We start from the raw sequence: 16,413 nt of genomic DNA on the forward strand, positions 1-16,413 counted from the left end.
AGAGGGCATTAAGAAAGGCCACAGCATGCAGCAGAGAAGCATTGCCATGAGCGTGCAGGATACTGAGCCTGCAGTGGAGCAAAATCAGGCACTTGGCTAGAATCCTGAGACAATTCCAGTCATGGACCCAATGCTTTTGGCTCTAACAATGGTGAGACCACTAGAATATGCTCTGACATACTTCTGGGAATGTTTCCTCAGGATCCATGAGAAAAGTCACATCATAAAAAGAAAACTGAACATGGTTCCCCACTGGGAATCCAGTAAGAATACAGCAGCACTTGAGGTTGAGAGAAGAACTAGACTGATGTCAACAAAGATGAGTATCAGGTGCTGAAGGAGCAACACTAACTTAATACCAGGTACTGATCAGAAAACAGAATGGCCAGTAATGTATCAAACGTATGAAAGTTAAAAATCACTAAGGAGGGACTTCCCTGGCGGTCCAGCAGTTAAGACTTCACGCTTCCTCTGCAGGGGGCGCCAATTTCAATCCCTGGTCAGGGAACTAGATCCCACATGCCACACGGTGCAGCCAAAACAACAACAACAATAAAGTCACCAAGGAGAAGATGTGAGGCAGCAAGGACTCTAATAGGAGAGGAAGAAGGCTTGGGGATTTGGGGATTCCACTGACATTTCATGATGTAGATTAGAGTCGAAGAAATTTTAATTCTATATACTTCTTTAGAGTACTTGTATACATTATTATATTTACTTATCTTGCTTCATTAGATTAAAACACCAGGAAGGCAGGACTGAATTTTAAGAATTATCTGAAACACTGAGTAAACACACTTTGTCAAATCAGGAGACCCTCAAAACTCTCTCACTCCCTTAAAAAATTCAGCATGGCAACACTAACATATGGGAGCACCTATCCTGGATGAAGATTCCAATTCTGGCTATCACTTCTCATGTCCTAGTTGCATTCCAATAAGCAAATGGAACTCTGAACAACCACCCCAAGAAGCAGCAGCTTTACAAACCTTCTCACTACTGTCCGAGCATTAAAAAGCTGCTCAGAGGGGCCCTGCCTCCAGAGAGACACTCCCTCTTCAGAGTACCAAGCAAGCCAAGAACCCATGAACTGGTTTGAAGTCCTTCTCTCTGTAAGTTAACATCAACTTACAGCCTGTGAAAGAAGCCAGAGGCCTGTGCCTTTGTTCTATGTAGGTTCCCAGATACCCTTTGGGTAAAATAACACTCTGTCAAGGAGGCAAGTTGAGGAATCCTAAGTCAGTTTCTTATTGCTTGTTTTAAAATTTCAAGCCCTAGGTAAAACTTTTCTGAGCTCTGTTACCTAGAACAATTTGACTTTTTCATAGAGAAGTATCTCATTTTCCTGAGGACCCAGTGCCAGATCCTCTCTCTGGAAGAGAAGTTAAAGAAAAAATGTATTCATGATCCAGGCCTACTCTTCTGCTAGGGATCATCTTTGATTACGATCCCCATCCCGAGTCACCCTGGGATGGAATAGCACAGCAGACCCAGTGCCTGAGTCTTGATGGTAACTTGGAGATAGACATCTAAGCATCAACTATCTATCCATCAGGGGCCTAAATACATGGGAATTAAAACCCATTCAGGGGCTTCCCTGGTGGCGCAGTGGTTGCGCGTCCGCCTGCCGATGCAGGGGAACCGGGTTCGCGCCCCGGTCTGGGAGGATCCCACGTGCCGCGGAGCTGCTGGGCCCGTGAGCCATGGCCGCTGGGCCTGCGCTCCGGAGCCTGTGCTCCGCAACGGGAGAGGCCGCAGCAGAGGGAGGCCCGCATACCAAAAAAAAAAAAAAAAAAAACCCATTCAGAGAATCCATTTAGAGGAGAAATGGTTTTTTGTTTGTTTTCAAATTCACTGTATATATCTTAAATTCCCTCCTGGCATTTGGCTGAATGTTTATTTTTAATGTGCATTTAGTGATGGAACTATGTAATCTTTGTATACATAAATTATACCTGAAAGGAGAATAACATTTGAACTGTGTAGGTTTATCAGATAGTCCCAATTTAGGAATGCATCCTTTATATAAAATGTCTATTATTGATCATTTTTGTCAGATATCAAACTCACACATAAAATATACTGTGTAGGTGTAATTCGTGGTGTGTTCAAATATCCTTTAAAATAATTTTCTTCTTTTTCTGCTCCCATCTTTTTCTGTTTTTTTTCCAAGTATACTGGACACCCAATTTGTTTTCCATGAAATTACTCTCCAGACTCTTCAATGTATTCCTCTCAAGATGTTCTCTTGGAACATTCATTTAGTTCTAAAAGCAGCATTCACCTGATTTGTCTCTGCAATCATTGTTTCAGATGAGCATATTCCCAAGGACAAAGTTAAAAGCACTAATGCAGCTTTATCTGTCTGAAGTGGTCTACTCTGTCATCGGCATTCATGGAGCTCTCCGGTCCAGCTCTAGTGTTCTCAGTAAGTGCCTCCAAGGTTTATTCTGCTTTCAAAAGAGCCCTGCACTCTGTTCTCAGTATGTTATGGAAGGTGCTTCTCCAAGGAGGGTGGACAGGGGATCCCAGAAAGAAAAGAAATGGTTACAGCTGAAGGAGAGGGAAAAGCTTTGCCAGTTTTTCCAGTCTTGGTGAAATGATTATTTCATGGAAGTGACTGCAAATCTTGCTGCTTACAAGGCTGAAAACCAACATGTAAACAGAGCTGTATGAGGTCAAGTTGATATGATCAATATATGTGTGTGTGGGGGGGTGGGTGGGTGTGGGTGTGTGTGTGTGGGGGGTGGGTGGGTGTGGGTGTGTATGTGTGGTGGGAGGGTAAATGTAAACATGTGACTTTTGTTTCAAAATTAAGCGATTCCTAGTTAAAAATGATTCAATTGTGTAGTACAGTACACCTTATTAGAAATAAGACTTGTTAAGTCTGCATTTGCTCAGAAGTGCTTCTTATCAACTCTGAGAAACATCATCTTGACTGTAATTTTCAGGCAGCTCCATCCTGCTCATATTACCTTTCTTAACAGTGCCTGAAAAGGTTTTTACAACTCAAGATTTTATAATAAAAACAAAAAAGATTAGCTAAGAATGACTGAACCCACTCTATGACATGAACTCTAGTGCTTAGTAAACATTTAAGTTAATATCAAGCCAACAACTAGAATTTATAAAGAGAGGATTTCATTGTGATTCCTATAAAAGAGGAAAGACTCTTAGACACCTGAGGTTTAGGGAGGTGTGTGTTTCTTTTTTTCACAAAACTTCTCTTTTGGCTGTGTCCTTTATTAGCACTTGTTTTCTATTTCCTCTGCTCCCCGATACGGAACTGTGACTTAGCGAAAAGTGTGACATTTGGAATCAACCACTCACTCTATCCCTTACTACTTGTTAGAATCTTTGACCTTTAATTTACTCATCTATAAAACAGGAATAGCAGCATGTCGGTTATTTAAAACCTAGAACAACATTGTTAGGCCATCAGGGTAATTCTCTCAAGGAACATGGACAGTTTCACTTGAACAGTGTGTCCATAACACTATACAGGATGCTGCAATGCTGGAACAGAAGCTATTTACTTCTCTGTAGCATGATTGCAAACTGTTCTGAACTGATGTACACCAATTTGATTCTGCACAACTTGGGGGGTTATTTTTGTAGAAAAAGCTGAAAACTGTGATGTGGATGGGTGTTTGCTGCTTCTTCATAAATTTCTTAATAGTTATGATAAAAGTAAATCTCAGACCAAAATCTATAATCATACATACAAACATTAATGAAACTTGTGTTAGAGGCAGACACAAAAGAGTTAATACAAATATTATTGACATTTGATAAAGACCTAGCTCACTCTTTTTAAAACAAAGAGTACCTGACATGAACAATTCATTAGAAATAGACACAATATTTAAGAGGCATATTTTATTACCTTTATAAATTAGCATCAGGTAATACGAAATTCTGTCACCCAAAGACTAGACTCAAGTTCACTTAGCAATCTTGCCTTAGGTACTATCCTCTTATGGGCTGGGTGTTTGTGTCCCCACCAAAATTCACATATTGAAATCCTAATCCCCACTGTGGTGGTATTTGGAGGTGGGACCCTTGGGAGGTAATTAGGTTTAGATAGGTCATGAGGGTGGGTCCATCATTAAGGGGTTAGTGCCTTATAAGAAGAGATATACAGAGAAATCTCTCTCTACCCAGGCACAGCCACTGAGGAAAGGCCATGTAGATGGCAAGAAGGCAGCTCTCTACAAACCAAGAAGAGAGCCCTCACCAAGAACAGAAACTGCTGGCACTTTGGTCTCAGACTTCTCACCCTCCAGAACTGTGAGAAACGTCTGGTATTTAAGCCACTCATTCTGTGGTATTTTGTTAAAGCAGGTCATGCTGATTAAGACACATCCCAAAGGGTACAGATGACACATCTCATAGATTCTAATTCCCTATTTTATACAAGTGTTTTAAGTGTGTACCTGAAGTACTTCAACTGATCTACATATCTTGAGTTCTACTAATTTCAAATTTGAAAATCCATTTCTAACATCCATTATGCTGATTAACAAGCCACTAAATTCACCAATGAAAATCCATTTCTGACATTAATTATGCTAATTAGCCACTTATCTGGAGTTTCATTCCATACTGAGGTAGAAGAACCTCATGTTATAGAGGTCTCTGAAGTATGGTTTTTCTGATAATACAATGGCTGACCACCCATAGAGTGTGGATTTCTTTATCAGAACAAACAACAACAGTCTGACAATCCTAAAGTAAAATGAAAACCACTAGAACCATTCATATACCGCTTTACGCTGAAGAATTTTAAAAATAAGGTACCAATATCATGAAAGCAGGTGTCTCAATTTTCTGTCTCTCTCTGACCTATGCTTTCTATTTCTCTTTTCTATTGATGGTAGTCTGGGGTTTTTCATCAACCACTGTAGTTTTTTGGCAGGTTGATTCCTCCTTGAATCCACAACAGCAACTTATCCCCCTTCCCACCCCCACACAAACTTTGCAGAAGCATGACATCCTGTTACTTCCTTCCATGGGGTATGGCCCTCTAGATTCAGCCCCCTGAGGTTTTTATAGTCTAACAATTCCATGATTACTATGTGTGGTCTATAATGGCCTGGCATTGTTTTACACTACCTTTATCTTTTAGGATAAGAAAGCCACATACAGGGGAGAAAAAGTGGAGTAGAACTTTCTAGGCCAAGGAATACAGTACAGTTTTCACACATAGGCTACACAAGGGCTGCATATATTATTCTATCAATTTCCTAAGTCTTTGTTGCTTTTTCCCAAACACTGGATGCATATTCCTTCAGCCCATTTGCAGAAACCCTAAACTATGAAGTGGAACAACCAAAAAAAAAAAAAATCAACCAGTGGTGGGGACTGCACTTGTAGAGAGAGCTAAAAATGTTAAAAGCCACGTATAATAAAATCAAAATGTGCATACTGTGCCTGTTCTGTAGTTTTACATGAAAATATAAATTTGGAACAGTTAAGTGATGTGTGCAAATGGATTAGATATCTTTACTGTTGCCAACATGAAATATGTTGGTCTTTTAATTTGTGTCTGTGAGCAGAGGTCTAAGGAAATAAGTACAGGTGATGTGTGCTTACTTTAGCCTCCCTTCACCCTTCACATTTTGGCAAGACTCACAGATCTTGGCTGGAGAATTACTCCTTTCTTGGCTTTTGTTTCTCTTTTCCTCACCTTACAATTTATATAGAAACTATTTCCTCTGGAGTTCACTCTTACACCCTAATTCAGTGGCTGGCCCAGTCTAGTTTATTTATTCCAGATGTTTATTATGCACAGCATAAAATACATAATGTATGACATACTTGTGGGTAGTCATGCTTTTTCATTGGCCTTATATTGGATTTCTTGGCATCCTAAATTTTTTCAGATGATGAGATTTCATTTAACACAATAAAAATGTTTCATATTATCTGGCATTATATGCATTTCAAAGAACTTCAACTATTTTACAAATAGCACACTTACTCATTTTGTGTGGCTAAGAGGGTAAAATTTCAGATGTCTATTTCTTAAGCGGGATTTAGGAAAAGATTTTCCTGTGGCTCAGAAAACCTGATTGATTCTTTTAAACAACTAGGCTATGTGTACGTTGAAAGAAATGTGAAGAATTAATGAGAAGAGAAATCTATTGTTATTAGGGGTTCAAAATATATTAGACAAAGCTATAATTATATAATATATAATTATATATTATATAATATATAATACATAATTTGTTTAGAGAGGTTGTAAAGGTATAATCACATCAGTAAGTATGCTTAGAAATATTCCAAATGTTGTATGTGCATAATAAATGTTACAGTTCACTGGTTTTGCAATAATCTGTTTCAATCAGAAAATTTACATTAAAAGACAGGAGACATAAATAAGAGAATGCTGTAGTGTTTACATCTTTGTGATCACAGTAGTGAGGTGATCCCAGAATACAGATGAATTTTGACTAAATTAGAGACTTAAAAAATACATGAAAATAAAGTGTCTTGAAGAAATTCTACAATAAAAATATTTTAACTCATTTAATAAGTGTTTCTCAAACATATTTGATCACAGAACCACACTGAAATACCTGGAACTTCCAATTTCAGCTCCAACATAAAAATAGGTTGGAAGTCATTATTCCTATCTGTACAATAGGAAAAAGAAAAACTAAACAAATTGAAAATAAATTACTTTTCTTGGATCCATCAGAGAACTGAGATGCAAGACAAACCACTCTGAAATCTGGAGAGACTGGTGAATACAGAGTTGCAACTAACATCTGCTTATCCAGAGCAGAGGTCACTGGGGCCATAGCTGGAAGGAATACTTACATGGTAATTTTGATGAACTGCTGGAGGCTGTGTGAAATAAGATGAAAATGAGAAACTACTGGCTAGTGAGATCCCCATACTTTCATGAGTGTTACCTCTGGAAACTCCACCAGGTTCTCACGGTGAATAGCTGAGAAAGATCCCCTCATGGTTCTGGCAGGAACAGGGGAATAATAATTATTATGAAATACACCCAGATTATTTTCTATAACAAAGGCCTATTCTCTAGTGAAAACACCTTTACCAGAGCTTTATCCCACCCAGGGGAAGGCATTTCTCTCACTCCAGCCCTCTCTAGCCCTCCTGTCTCACCTAAGAGGAGGTGGGGAGGAAAGAAAACTATGAAATACTTGTGAAGGTCAGAGGCTAGGAACACAGTCCAACTAAAAATTAACGATAATATTGTAAAATACTTCTCTTCTCCCACACTTTACTATAATACCAACAGGTCTCTGATACAATGACAGTGGATGTCAGCTGAAAGAGCTGCCTGGTGCAGCTTCCTCTTACAGGGAGAACTAAGGGAAGCCCAGAGTTGACAGGGGACCAAAAACAAGGACAGTAGCAGAATTTGAAGCATCTGGCAGCTACAGAAAACATTAAACATAGTTCAACTCCTAGCCATATTAACATAAAACTTTACACTAAAAATTTATTTACCTCAATTCCTATTACCCGATACATCATGCAAACTTTCCATAAAAAGAAACATTACAAGGCATGCACAAAGGCAAGAAGAAGTACAGCCTGAAAAGTAAACATTAAACAAGACTCAGATATTTGTTCATAGATGTTGAAATTATCAGATAGGGAATTTAAAATAACTATTAATAAGATGTTAAGGGATCTAATGGAAAAAAATATAAGCAACATGTGAGAAGAGATCAGTAGTATAAACAGAGAGATGGAAACTCTAGGAAAGAATCAAAAGGAAATACTAGAAATAAAAAACACAGGAACAGAAATGAAGAATAATTTTTATGGTCTCATCAATAGATTGGACACAGCTGAGTAAACCTTAAGACAAATAGGAACTTCCCAAGCTAAAATGCACAGAGAAAAATGAAATAAAACAGAATATCCAAGAATTATGGGATAATTTCAAAATATGTAAAACATTCATAATTGGAGTGCCAGTGGGGAAATAGAGAACAGAGCAGAAGAAATATTTAAAGTAATAATGGCTGAGAATATTCCAAAATTAACGTCACCGAACCTCAGATCTGGGAAATTTGGAGAACACTAAATAGGATTAATATAAGATACATATAAAAAAAAAACTACACCTAGGCATGTCACATCCAAGCTGGATAAAATCAAAGGCAAAGAGAAAATCCTGAAATAAGTCAGAAAACAAAAACAAAACCTTTCCGGGGACTTCACTGGTGGTCCAGTGGTAAAGAATCTGCCTTCCAATGCAGGGGATGTGGGTGTTATCCTTGGTCGGGGAACTAAGATCCCACATGCTGTGAGGCAACTAAGCCTGTGCTCCACAACTACTGAGCCCGCGTGCCTCAACTAGAGCGCCCACGTGCCACAAACTACAGAGCCCACTAGCTCTGGAGCCCGCGCGCCACAGCTACAGAGCCCATGCACCACAACTAGAGAGAGAAAACCTGCATGCCACAACTAGAGAGAAGCCCGCGGGGCAATGAAAGATCCTGAATGCCTCAACAAGATCCCGCATGCCGCAACTAAGACCTGATGCAGCCAAAAAAATAAAGAAAATAAATTAAAAAAAAAAAAAAAAAAAAACCTTTCCTGAGGTGAACAAAGATAAGAATTACAGCAGACTTCTCTTCAGAGACCATAAAAGCAAGAAGAAAGTGGAGTGAAATATTTAAGATGTTGAAAGAAAGAAAAACAAACACCAACCTGGAATTCAATATTCAGTGAAATTGTCTGTCAAAAGAGAAGGATAAATGAAGACTTTCTCAGACAAACAAAAACTGAGGGAATTCATTACCAGCAGATGTGACCTGCAAGAACAATTCAAAGGAGTTCTTCAGGAAAAAAGAAAATGATACAGATTAAAAACTCAGATCTACATTAAAAAAGGGAGAGAATTGGAAAAGAAATAAATGAAGGGAAAATAGAATTACAATGAGTCTGGAATATCATATATTATTAAGAAGTAGGAAGTGCTAAAAAAATCCACAACAATGAGGAGCTGGGTCAAAGGGACACCAGAAGCAACTGAAACAGTTTACCAATGGTCAAAGCCAGAACAATTTGAGCCAAAAAAATTGTATTGGATTACAACCCAAAGTATAAAATTAACACTCATGAGTCTGTATATATTTATTATATATAATGTATATATATTAAATAGGAAGATAGATAAACCTATCATGCCAAAAGAGTAGATACTTTTATGTAGATAATTTAGGTAGATACTCTGGTCTAAAGGAGATAGAGACAACTTCCTACTCCTGAAATGTGGGCTGTGCATTGTGACTTTCTTCCAAAGAGTACAGTGTGGAAAGGGGGTAAAAAAAAAGAGTGATTTGCAGTGGAAAAACCTGACAAACACTAATCCAGACAGTGGACAGACAGTAACATCAACAATGATAAGTCAATTTTGATAGTATGTAGCCTTCATAATGTAATGAGAATGGCACTTTACCTCTGAGGTTTTCTTCCCCTAAACCCATTATCCCAGTCTAATCATGAGAAAAACACCAGACAAGCCTTAATTGACAGACAGTCCACAAAATACTTGACCAATAATCTTCAAAACTGTCAAGGTTATTGAAAATATAGAAAGTCTGGGAAACTCACAGCACAGAGGACCCTAAGGAAACATGACGATTAAATGTAATGTGGCATCCTGGATGGGATTCTGGAGCAGAAAAAGAGCATTAGAAAAAAACTAAGAACATCTGAATAAGGTACTTGTTTCAGTTAATAATAATGTATCAATATTGCTTAATTAATTGTGACAAATATACTACAATGTATATAGGTCAATACTATACTAATGTATAGAAGATGTTAATAATACGGAAAACTGTGTTCAGGGTATATGGGAAATTTCTGTACCATCATCAAAACTTCTCTGTAAATCTAGAACTATTTTTAAATTACTTTAAAAAATCAAGGAGGACATCATTCCTGACAAATTTCAGATTACAGTTGAAGACAGATTGAAAATATTGTCTTTACCATACACATTTCTGCTGCTTAAAAAACAAAACAAAACAAAAGCCTGCTAAATTTTGCCCTTGTTTCTCAATAATGTTCCAGGATATCCCTAGGTAGAGTATCATTAGACTAGTAAAGATAGAAATCACTTAGGCTGGAGTTTCTATTATTAGAAGTAGCAGTAGTGAGGCTGGAATAGCAAAGAGATTGAAGTTTTTAAATAAACAGGAAATGGAAAGTCAAGGTCCCTAAGAATGGATCAATGGGATTATTTGCTTTAGTCATAGAAAATAAACAAGCAAACTTGACAACCCTTGGTTTTCATTTAGGAAATTAATTGCAATCCTTTTCTAAAATAGCAGTTCTTGACTTTTTCTAGTTATGTACACCTTGGAGAATCCAATGAAATCTTTGGATATTTTTCTTAAAAATGATGTAATAATTTTCCATACTGTTTCAGAAATTTATTAACACTCCTTGAAGCCCCTTCATGAATCCTAGATTTTACACTCCTGTTCTAGGTATTTTATTGTGCTGTAAAACTATATAAGATAAATAATGGGCCTTAGTGAGACTACTCAGTCTTCAGAATAATGTTATTTTCAATTTTTGTTTCCATTATGCTGTGCTGCACTTACTAAAATCTAACAAAGTCCCACTTTAAATTTGCTTAGCATATATAAAATAACCAAATGCCTTCGTTTTGAGATTGACTATTTGAGTCTGTATTATAATGTTTGCTCTTGCCTTTTCAGATAGAGATATGAGAATCAAAGCTGTTTTAGTTAATGGTAGACCACCACACTGTGAGGGACAAATAAGTATCAGAAAATAACCATGCTTTCACATACAAATGGAAAATGGGATAAATTGTGCCAGATTTTCTCCAGAATAAAACTCTTTTTTGAGAACAAATTAAGAGTCTTGAAAACTGCATTAACTCTTTGGATAGTTTGCCTACTAGCATTTAGTATTTCAGTAGCTTATTAAGCATTAGACAAACATAGCCCTTCTCTTTGTAATTTTTCTGATGCCATGATGAATTCTTTTGTTTCTAGTTTCTCTGGAAGTATGATGAGTTTCACTGAAATATACACATTAGTCATTTAATAATTTCAAGTGCTCTGTTGAATTTTGTTAAAAACCAACATCCTCTCTACCAGGAAGGATAAATTCAAAGAGAAGTGTAAAAATGCAATTGGGGGTATAAGAGCAAGAGATTTTAGGCCCTATGAAGGAATGACATAATAATTATTTTTAAAAACTAGTGAAATATATAAGCCAGAAATATTCTTTGAAGGAGCTTCTTAAACATTTTCCCTAAAACAGCTGTGTATGTGTATTTCCTGTAGGGAGTTGTACATGAATTTTGTATTGTTCAGAGTAAAAGACTAAAACCAAAAGAATATTATCCATCAATCTTATGAAATAACCCAGAGGCTACCAAGTGATGAGTCTCATCATTTATCAGAATAAGGAAATGATGTATTGAGCTAAATTCATTCTTAAATCTGAAAGTCTCTAGCATTCTAGGGTACTAGCTTATGAATTAAATGTCCTCTTGTGTCTATAGAGATACTGATGACCTCTTCCATTAAGTTTGATTTTGAGAGTGATTCCAACATTCATATGGGAGCACTCACATTTCCAATCTCATCCGGTCTCAGTGTTTCTTGTTTATGAATTATAGTGATGTAGGCAGCAGGAAGAGGATGACCCAGATAGTAAAAAAAAATGTGGTTATTGCACTCATGGATGGTCATCAGTTGACTTGACTATTGGCTTTAGTCGAGTCACTTAAGCCCTGTCATCTATGAACTGCAGCTATTAAGTCTAGATTTCACTGAATGCCCTCTAGAGGTTAACAATCACATCCGGAAGCAACTTAAACATTGGAAAGGCGGCTATGAACATAGATTTTCTCCCATAGTGAATATAGATTAATTTTTTCCCAAGGTAAAGCTTAACATTGGACAATAAATATGTTTGGCCATATTAGCAACACAAGCTCTTTCAGTGGTTTTTACATGTTTGGCTCAAGAATGACTCAAAAGAGGTAAATAGTCCTGTCAAACACAGAGAGATCACACACCTAGGTACACTTTATTTTCTTCCCCCACTCTTTATTTTTGCACTCTATTGTGAACGAATTTTCCTGGAAATTTGAATTCTTTATCCTAAATAGGAATTATTTCACAATTATTTTGTAACTATTTTGTAAACTGGTTTTAAAAACCATGTTTCTAGACTCAAAGACATAGAGAACAGACTTGTGGTTGCCAAGGGGAAGGGAGTGTGGAGGAGGGATGGAGTGGGAGTTTGGGATTAACAGATGCAAACTAGAATATATAGAATGAATAAACAACAAGGTCTTACTGTATAGCACAGGGAACTATATTCAATATCCTGTGATAAACCATAGTGGAAAAGAATATGAAAAGAACACGCATATATATTTATAACTGAATCACTTTGCTGTACAGCAGAAATTAACACAACATTCTACATCAACTATATTTCAATAAAAAAAGAAAAAATAGCCATGTTTCTTTAAATTTGAACATTTTTCTTCTGGTTGGCAGAAATATTTCACAAGTTATTAGACCATATTGTGGAGCTCTTTAAATACGCAGGTAGCTTCCCTTTTAAGAATTCGTATTTCAAAAGTTTGTTTGTAAGCTGGCTTTAGATCCCAGGATAAAATTCCCTTCAAAAGGTGGTCTGCATTAATACAGGAAAAATAACACTCCCGTACAAACATAGAGAAATTCTGCATGAAATATTACATAAACAAAACAAAACCAAAAAATCATAAATATCAAAATTGATGTCCACACATTCCAGAAAAAGAAGAGTGATGTCAAAGTCGGAGCAGTGATGGAGAACCATTCTCTGGGGAAATGAAATAGATCTGGGCCTTCATAACAAGAGACTTGAGGAGAAGAACCTCAGTCTGCATGGGCTGCAAAGCTAGACACCAGACTTTAAAGACGAGCAAAGGTTCGGACATGACCCGCCCAATTATACAGAAGACCAGGACTTTCTTTGATGGTCTGAGACTGAAAAAGTTCTTCCTTGCTGAATAGAAAGGAGAAACATGCAGCCCAAGAGTCCCGGGCAGGGAGCAAGGGACCACAGGAAGAGAAACCTTCCAGGAAAGGAGCCAATACCAAAAAAGTCAGACATAAGAAATAAAGAATGTGCCCTGCTCACATGTTCGAGCCACCAGATCAGGCCAAAGAATAGTGAATCCTTCTTCTGTTCCTCCTCCCTCCTTCTAGTGCAGTCAAGTTTAGAGGACTGAGTTAAAAACACTCCCCATGGGCTTCCCTGGTGGCGCAGTGGTTGGGAGTCCGCCTGCTGATGCAGGGGACACGGGTTTGTGCCCCGGTCCGGGAAGACCCCCACATGCCGGGGAGCGGCTGGGCCCGTGAGCCATGGCCGCTGAGCATGCGCGTCCGGAGCCTGCACTCCGCAACGGGAGAGGCCACAACAGTGAGAGGCCCGCGTACTGCAAAAAAACAAACAAACAAAAAAACACTCCCTAGTTCAGAGCACATTATCATCATCTTAAACAAGAGCCCTCCATTGTATATGAATTCTTTCCCTTCATGCTGGTCTCTACTCGCTTGCCCCTCACTACTGTAAGCTTCCACTCTAAAAATCATTGCTCTGTCTCTATGGATGCATGCATCCTTCTAGAATTAAGTTTTCTGTCTGTATGTGTGTTTTTCATTTACATTAATGGTATTTTGCTATAAATTGTGTTCTGTGTCTTTCCACTTACTCAGCACAGTGCCCTTGAGGTCTATTTATGACACTATCTATACGTCCAGATGGTTCAAACTGCTGCAGAGATACAGACATCCCTGCTTCCATCCACATGCTGTGTTTGTGGAAACAGTGAGATAGAGGCAAAACACTATTGTTAGTATAGTAAATAAACTTACACATGACCTGTTTTGGAACTCTGTAAATATTTCTTGTGATGTATATCCAAGAGTAGACTTTTTCTGTCAGAGAATGTATACATCCTACATTTAGCTAAATACTGCCAGCTTGCTTTTCTGAATGGCTTAACCAACTTACATTCCTATCAAAAGTGAATAGGTAGCCTTCCCACATTCTGGCCAGCATTTTGTGTTATCTACTCTACAAATTGTAGCCATTCTTATGTGCATATATTACCAAACTTTTGTTTTGCTTTACATTTATATAATTATTGGTTTTAACCACCTCTTCAAATACTTGTTAGACATTTTGGCCCCCTTTTTTTTGATTTGCCTATTCAAATTCTTTGCACATTTTTCTATTTGGTTTCCAAACTCTTTCTTCTTTTATTTACAGGAGTTTTTAAATATACCATATGGTATTTACTTGTCAGTTGTAGACATTACAAATATTTTCTCTCACTCTGTTATCTGTCTGTTAATTTTATCTGTCAAACATTATTAATTTTGCTTAAATCAAATCTGTCAATGCTTTGATTAATGATTGGCAGTTTATGGGGTCTAGTTTAAGAAGTTTTCCTATCCCAACTTTATAAAGCTATTTAACATTTGGGACTTTCCTACTGGTTTATTGATTAAGACTCCACCCTTCCACTTCAGGGGGCACGGGTTCAATCCCCAGTCGGGGAAATAAGATCCTCCTGCATGCCGTGAGGCCAAAAAATTTTTTAAAGTAAATTAAAAAAATAAAATAAAATTCAAAAAATAAAACCATTTATGTATTAGCTTTTTTGTTTTGTCTTTCACAATAGGTCATTAATCCTCCTTGAATATACCTTTGAATATAGTATCCATTAGGGTCCCAGCTTTGTATTTAATGAGCCAGTTATTCTGACACCATCACTAGATTTCCTTCCCCATTGCTTTCTGCTGCCTCCTTTATCATATATCAAGTTCCTTTACACATACAGGTCTGCAGCCAAATTATCTGTTTTGATCCATCAGTCTATTTGTTCCTATGCAGTCCATACTCTTGTTATTATATTTTCATTGGATGCCTTAATATCTGGTATAGTTAGTCACCGCCTTTTAATTTTCTTTATCAACACAGAGCTGGCTACTATGAACTACATTCTTTTATCTGAATTTCAGAATTTGTTTGTTGAATACCCCAAATACCTTAACTGCAATTTGATTTGCATAGTATTGAATTTGTAGATTAGTTTGGGAGATCTGTCTCCTTGCAAGTTAAATTTTCCCATCTTTAAACATGCTATATCTGCCCAATTATTCAAATACCATTTTATCTAATATGATAGAGGTTAAAACGTTTCCCCATAAAATCTTGAATAATCTTGATTAGTTTGATTCCTTTTCTATCTTGGTCCCACGCTTCTCCAGCCTTTCCCCATCCCAAGTCCCGTATACATACACACGTTTCAGCATCACTGTCTCAGTGGCTTCTCATGAATTTTGCATTAGCTCTTCAGTTCTTCCTGGACTTTCCTTTTTATCCAGTGGTATCTCTGGAGCTAGGATGGCAAAGGCAATCTACAGCCTGTGCTGGTTTGCCCTCATGGTCCCATTGATTGCCTATGATGGTTTGAGCTGAACTTTTCGTTACTTGCAAGTGAACCTCCTAATTAAAATAGCATGTCAGTAAGTGGCACACATACCACATTGACATACAGGGCTGTTGGTGGGCATTATTTTATACTTGTCATATGATCTCTATCTCACATCATCCAGTCCTTCTTAATCCTCCAGCTCTCTCCAAGTCTTCCAGTAGCCAAGGTCATCACATGGCTTGCTAATGCCTTCTCCTCTTTCTGTTCCTTCCACCTGCTCTACCCAACAAAGCTCTTCAACATCCAGAAGGGCTGGCTCTTCCTCTACCATCAGATCATGATTTCTTCTTCCTTTTTTTTTAAGTGATCTAATTTTAAACATTTAGAAGAGACCACCTAATTGTTTATACCAAGGGAATTTTCATCCTAGAGATAGTCTCAATCCAACTTAATTTATAATTGGTGTAAAATTTCAGAGTGTAACAAACGAAAACAATTCAACAAGTACAGTGGAGAATATTTCTGGGTTGTGCCATTACCAGGTGAGCAAATGAGTTCTCTGTAAGAGGCTGTTCCATGGGTGGTTGGTTCTTCAAAGTATTTTCTCCTTTTCTATAGCTTCTTCCTTTGTTTTCATTTTGAGTACGATCTGAGCATAGGATATAGGATTTATAAAAGTTCTGCATTTTTTTCTTGTGCAATGTTGTGACATTGCAATGTGGGCCTGTAGCACTCTGAGAGAGACAGAGATTTATTCATCAAACTGTTTAAGTGCAGGTCAGTCTTAAGGCTAAGCTACAAGGTATGTAAAACTGTCACACCTGGGTCTCTTAAGTCTAGACATTAACCCAGCAAACCTCTAAATTCTAATTAGCTTTCTCTTTAACCTCATTTTACTTTCTCTTCCCATTTTCATTGTGTGA

At 37.5% G+C, this 16,413-nt stretch overlaps 1 long non-coding RNA gene across 1 annotated transcript in view; it reads right to left on the bottom strand.

Moving 5' to 3' along the window:
• The window catches only part of LOC129392414 (uncharacterized), a 133,967-nt gene extending 118,424 nt beyond the window's left edge, over positions 1 to 15,543 (bottom strand). Inside the window, exon 1 of the long non-coding RNA XR_008618215.1 lies at positions 15,355 to 15,543. This is a non-coding gene — a long non-coding RNA (uncharacterized lncRNA). The remainder of the gene's footprint in view (positions 1 to 15,354) is intronic.
• Between the last annotated feature and the right edge of the window lie 870 nt (positions 15,544 to 16,413).

This window comes from Physeter macrocephalus, chromosome 9 (genome assembly GCF_002837175.3).
Source record: "Physeter macrocephalus isolate SW-GA chromosome 9, ASM283717v5, whole genome shotgun sequence".
Classification (NCBI taxonomy): Eukaryota; Metazoa; Chordata; class Mammalia; order Artiodactyla; family Physeteridae; genus Physeter; species Physeter macrocephalus.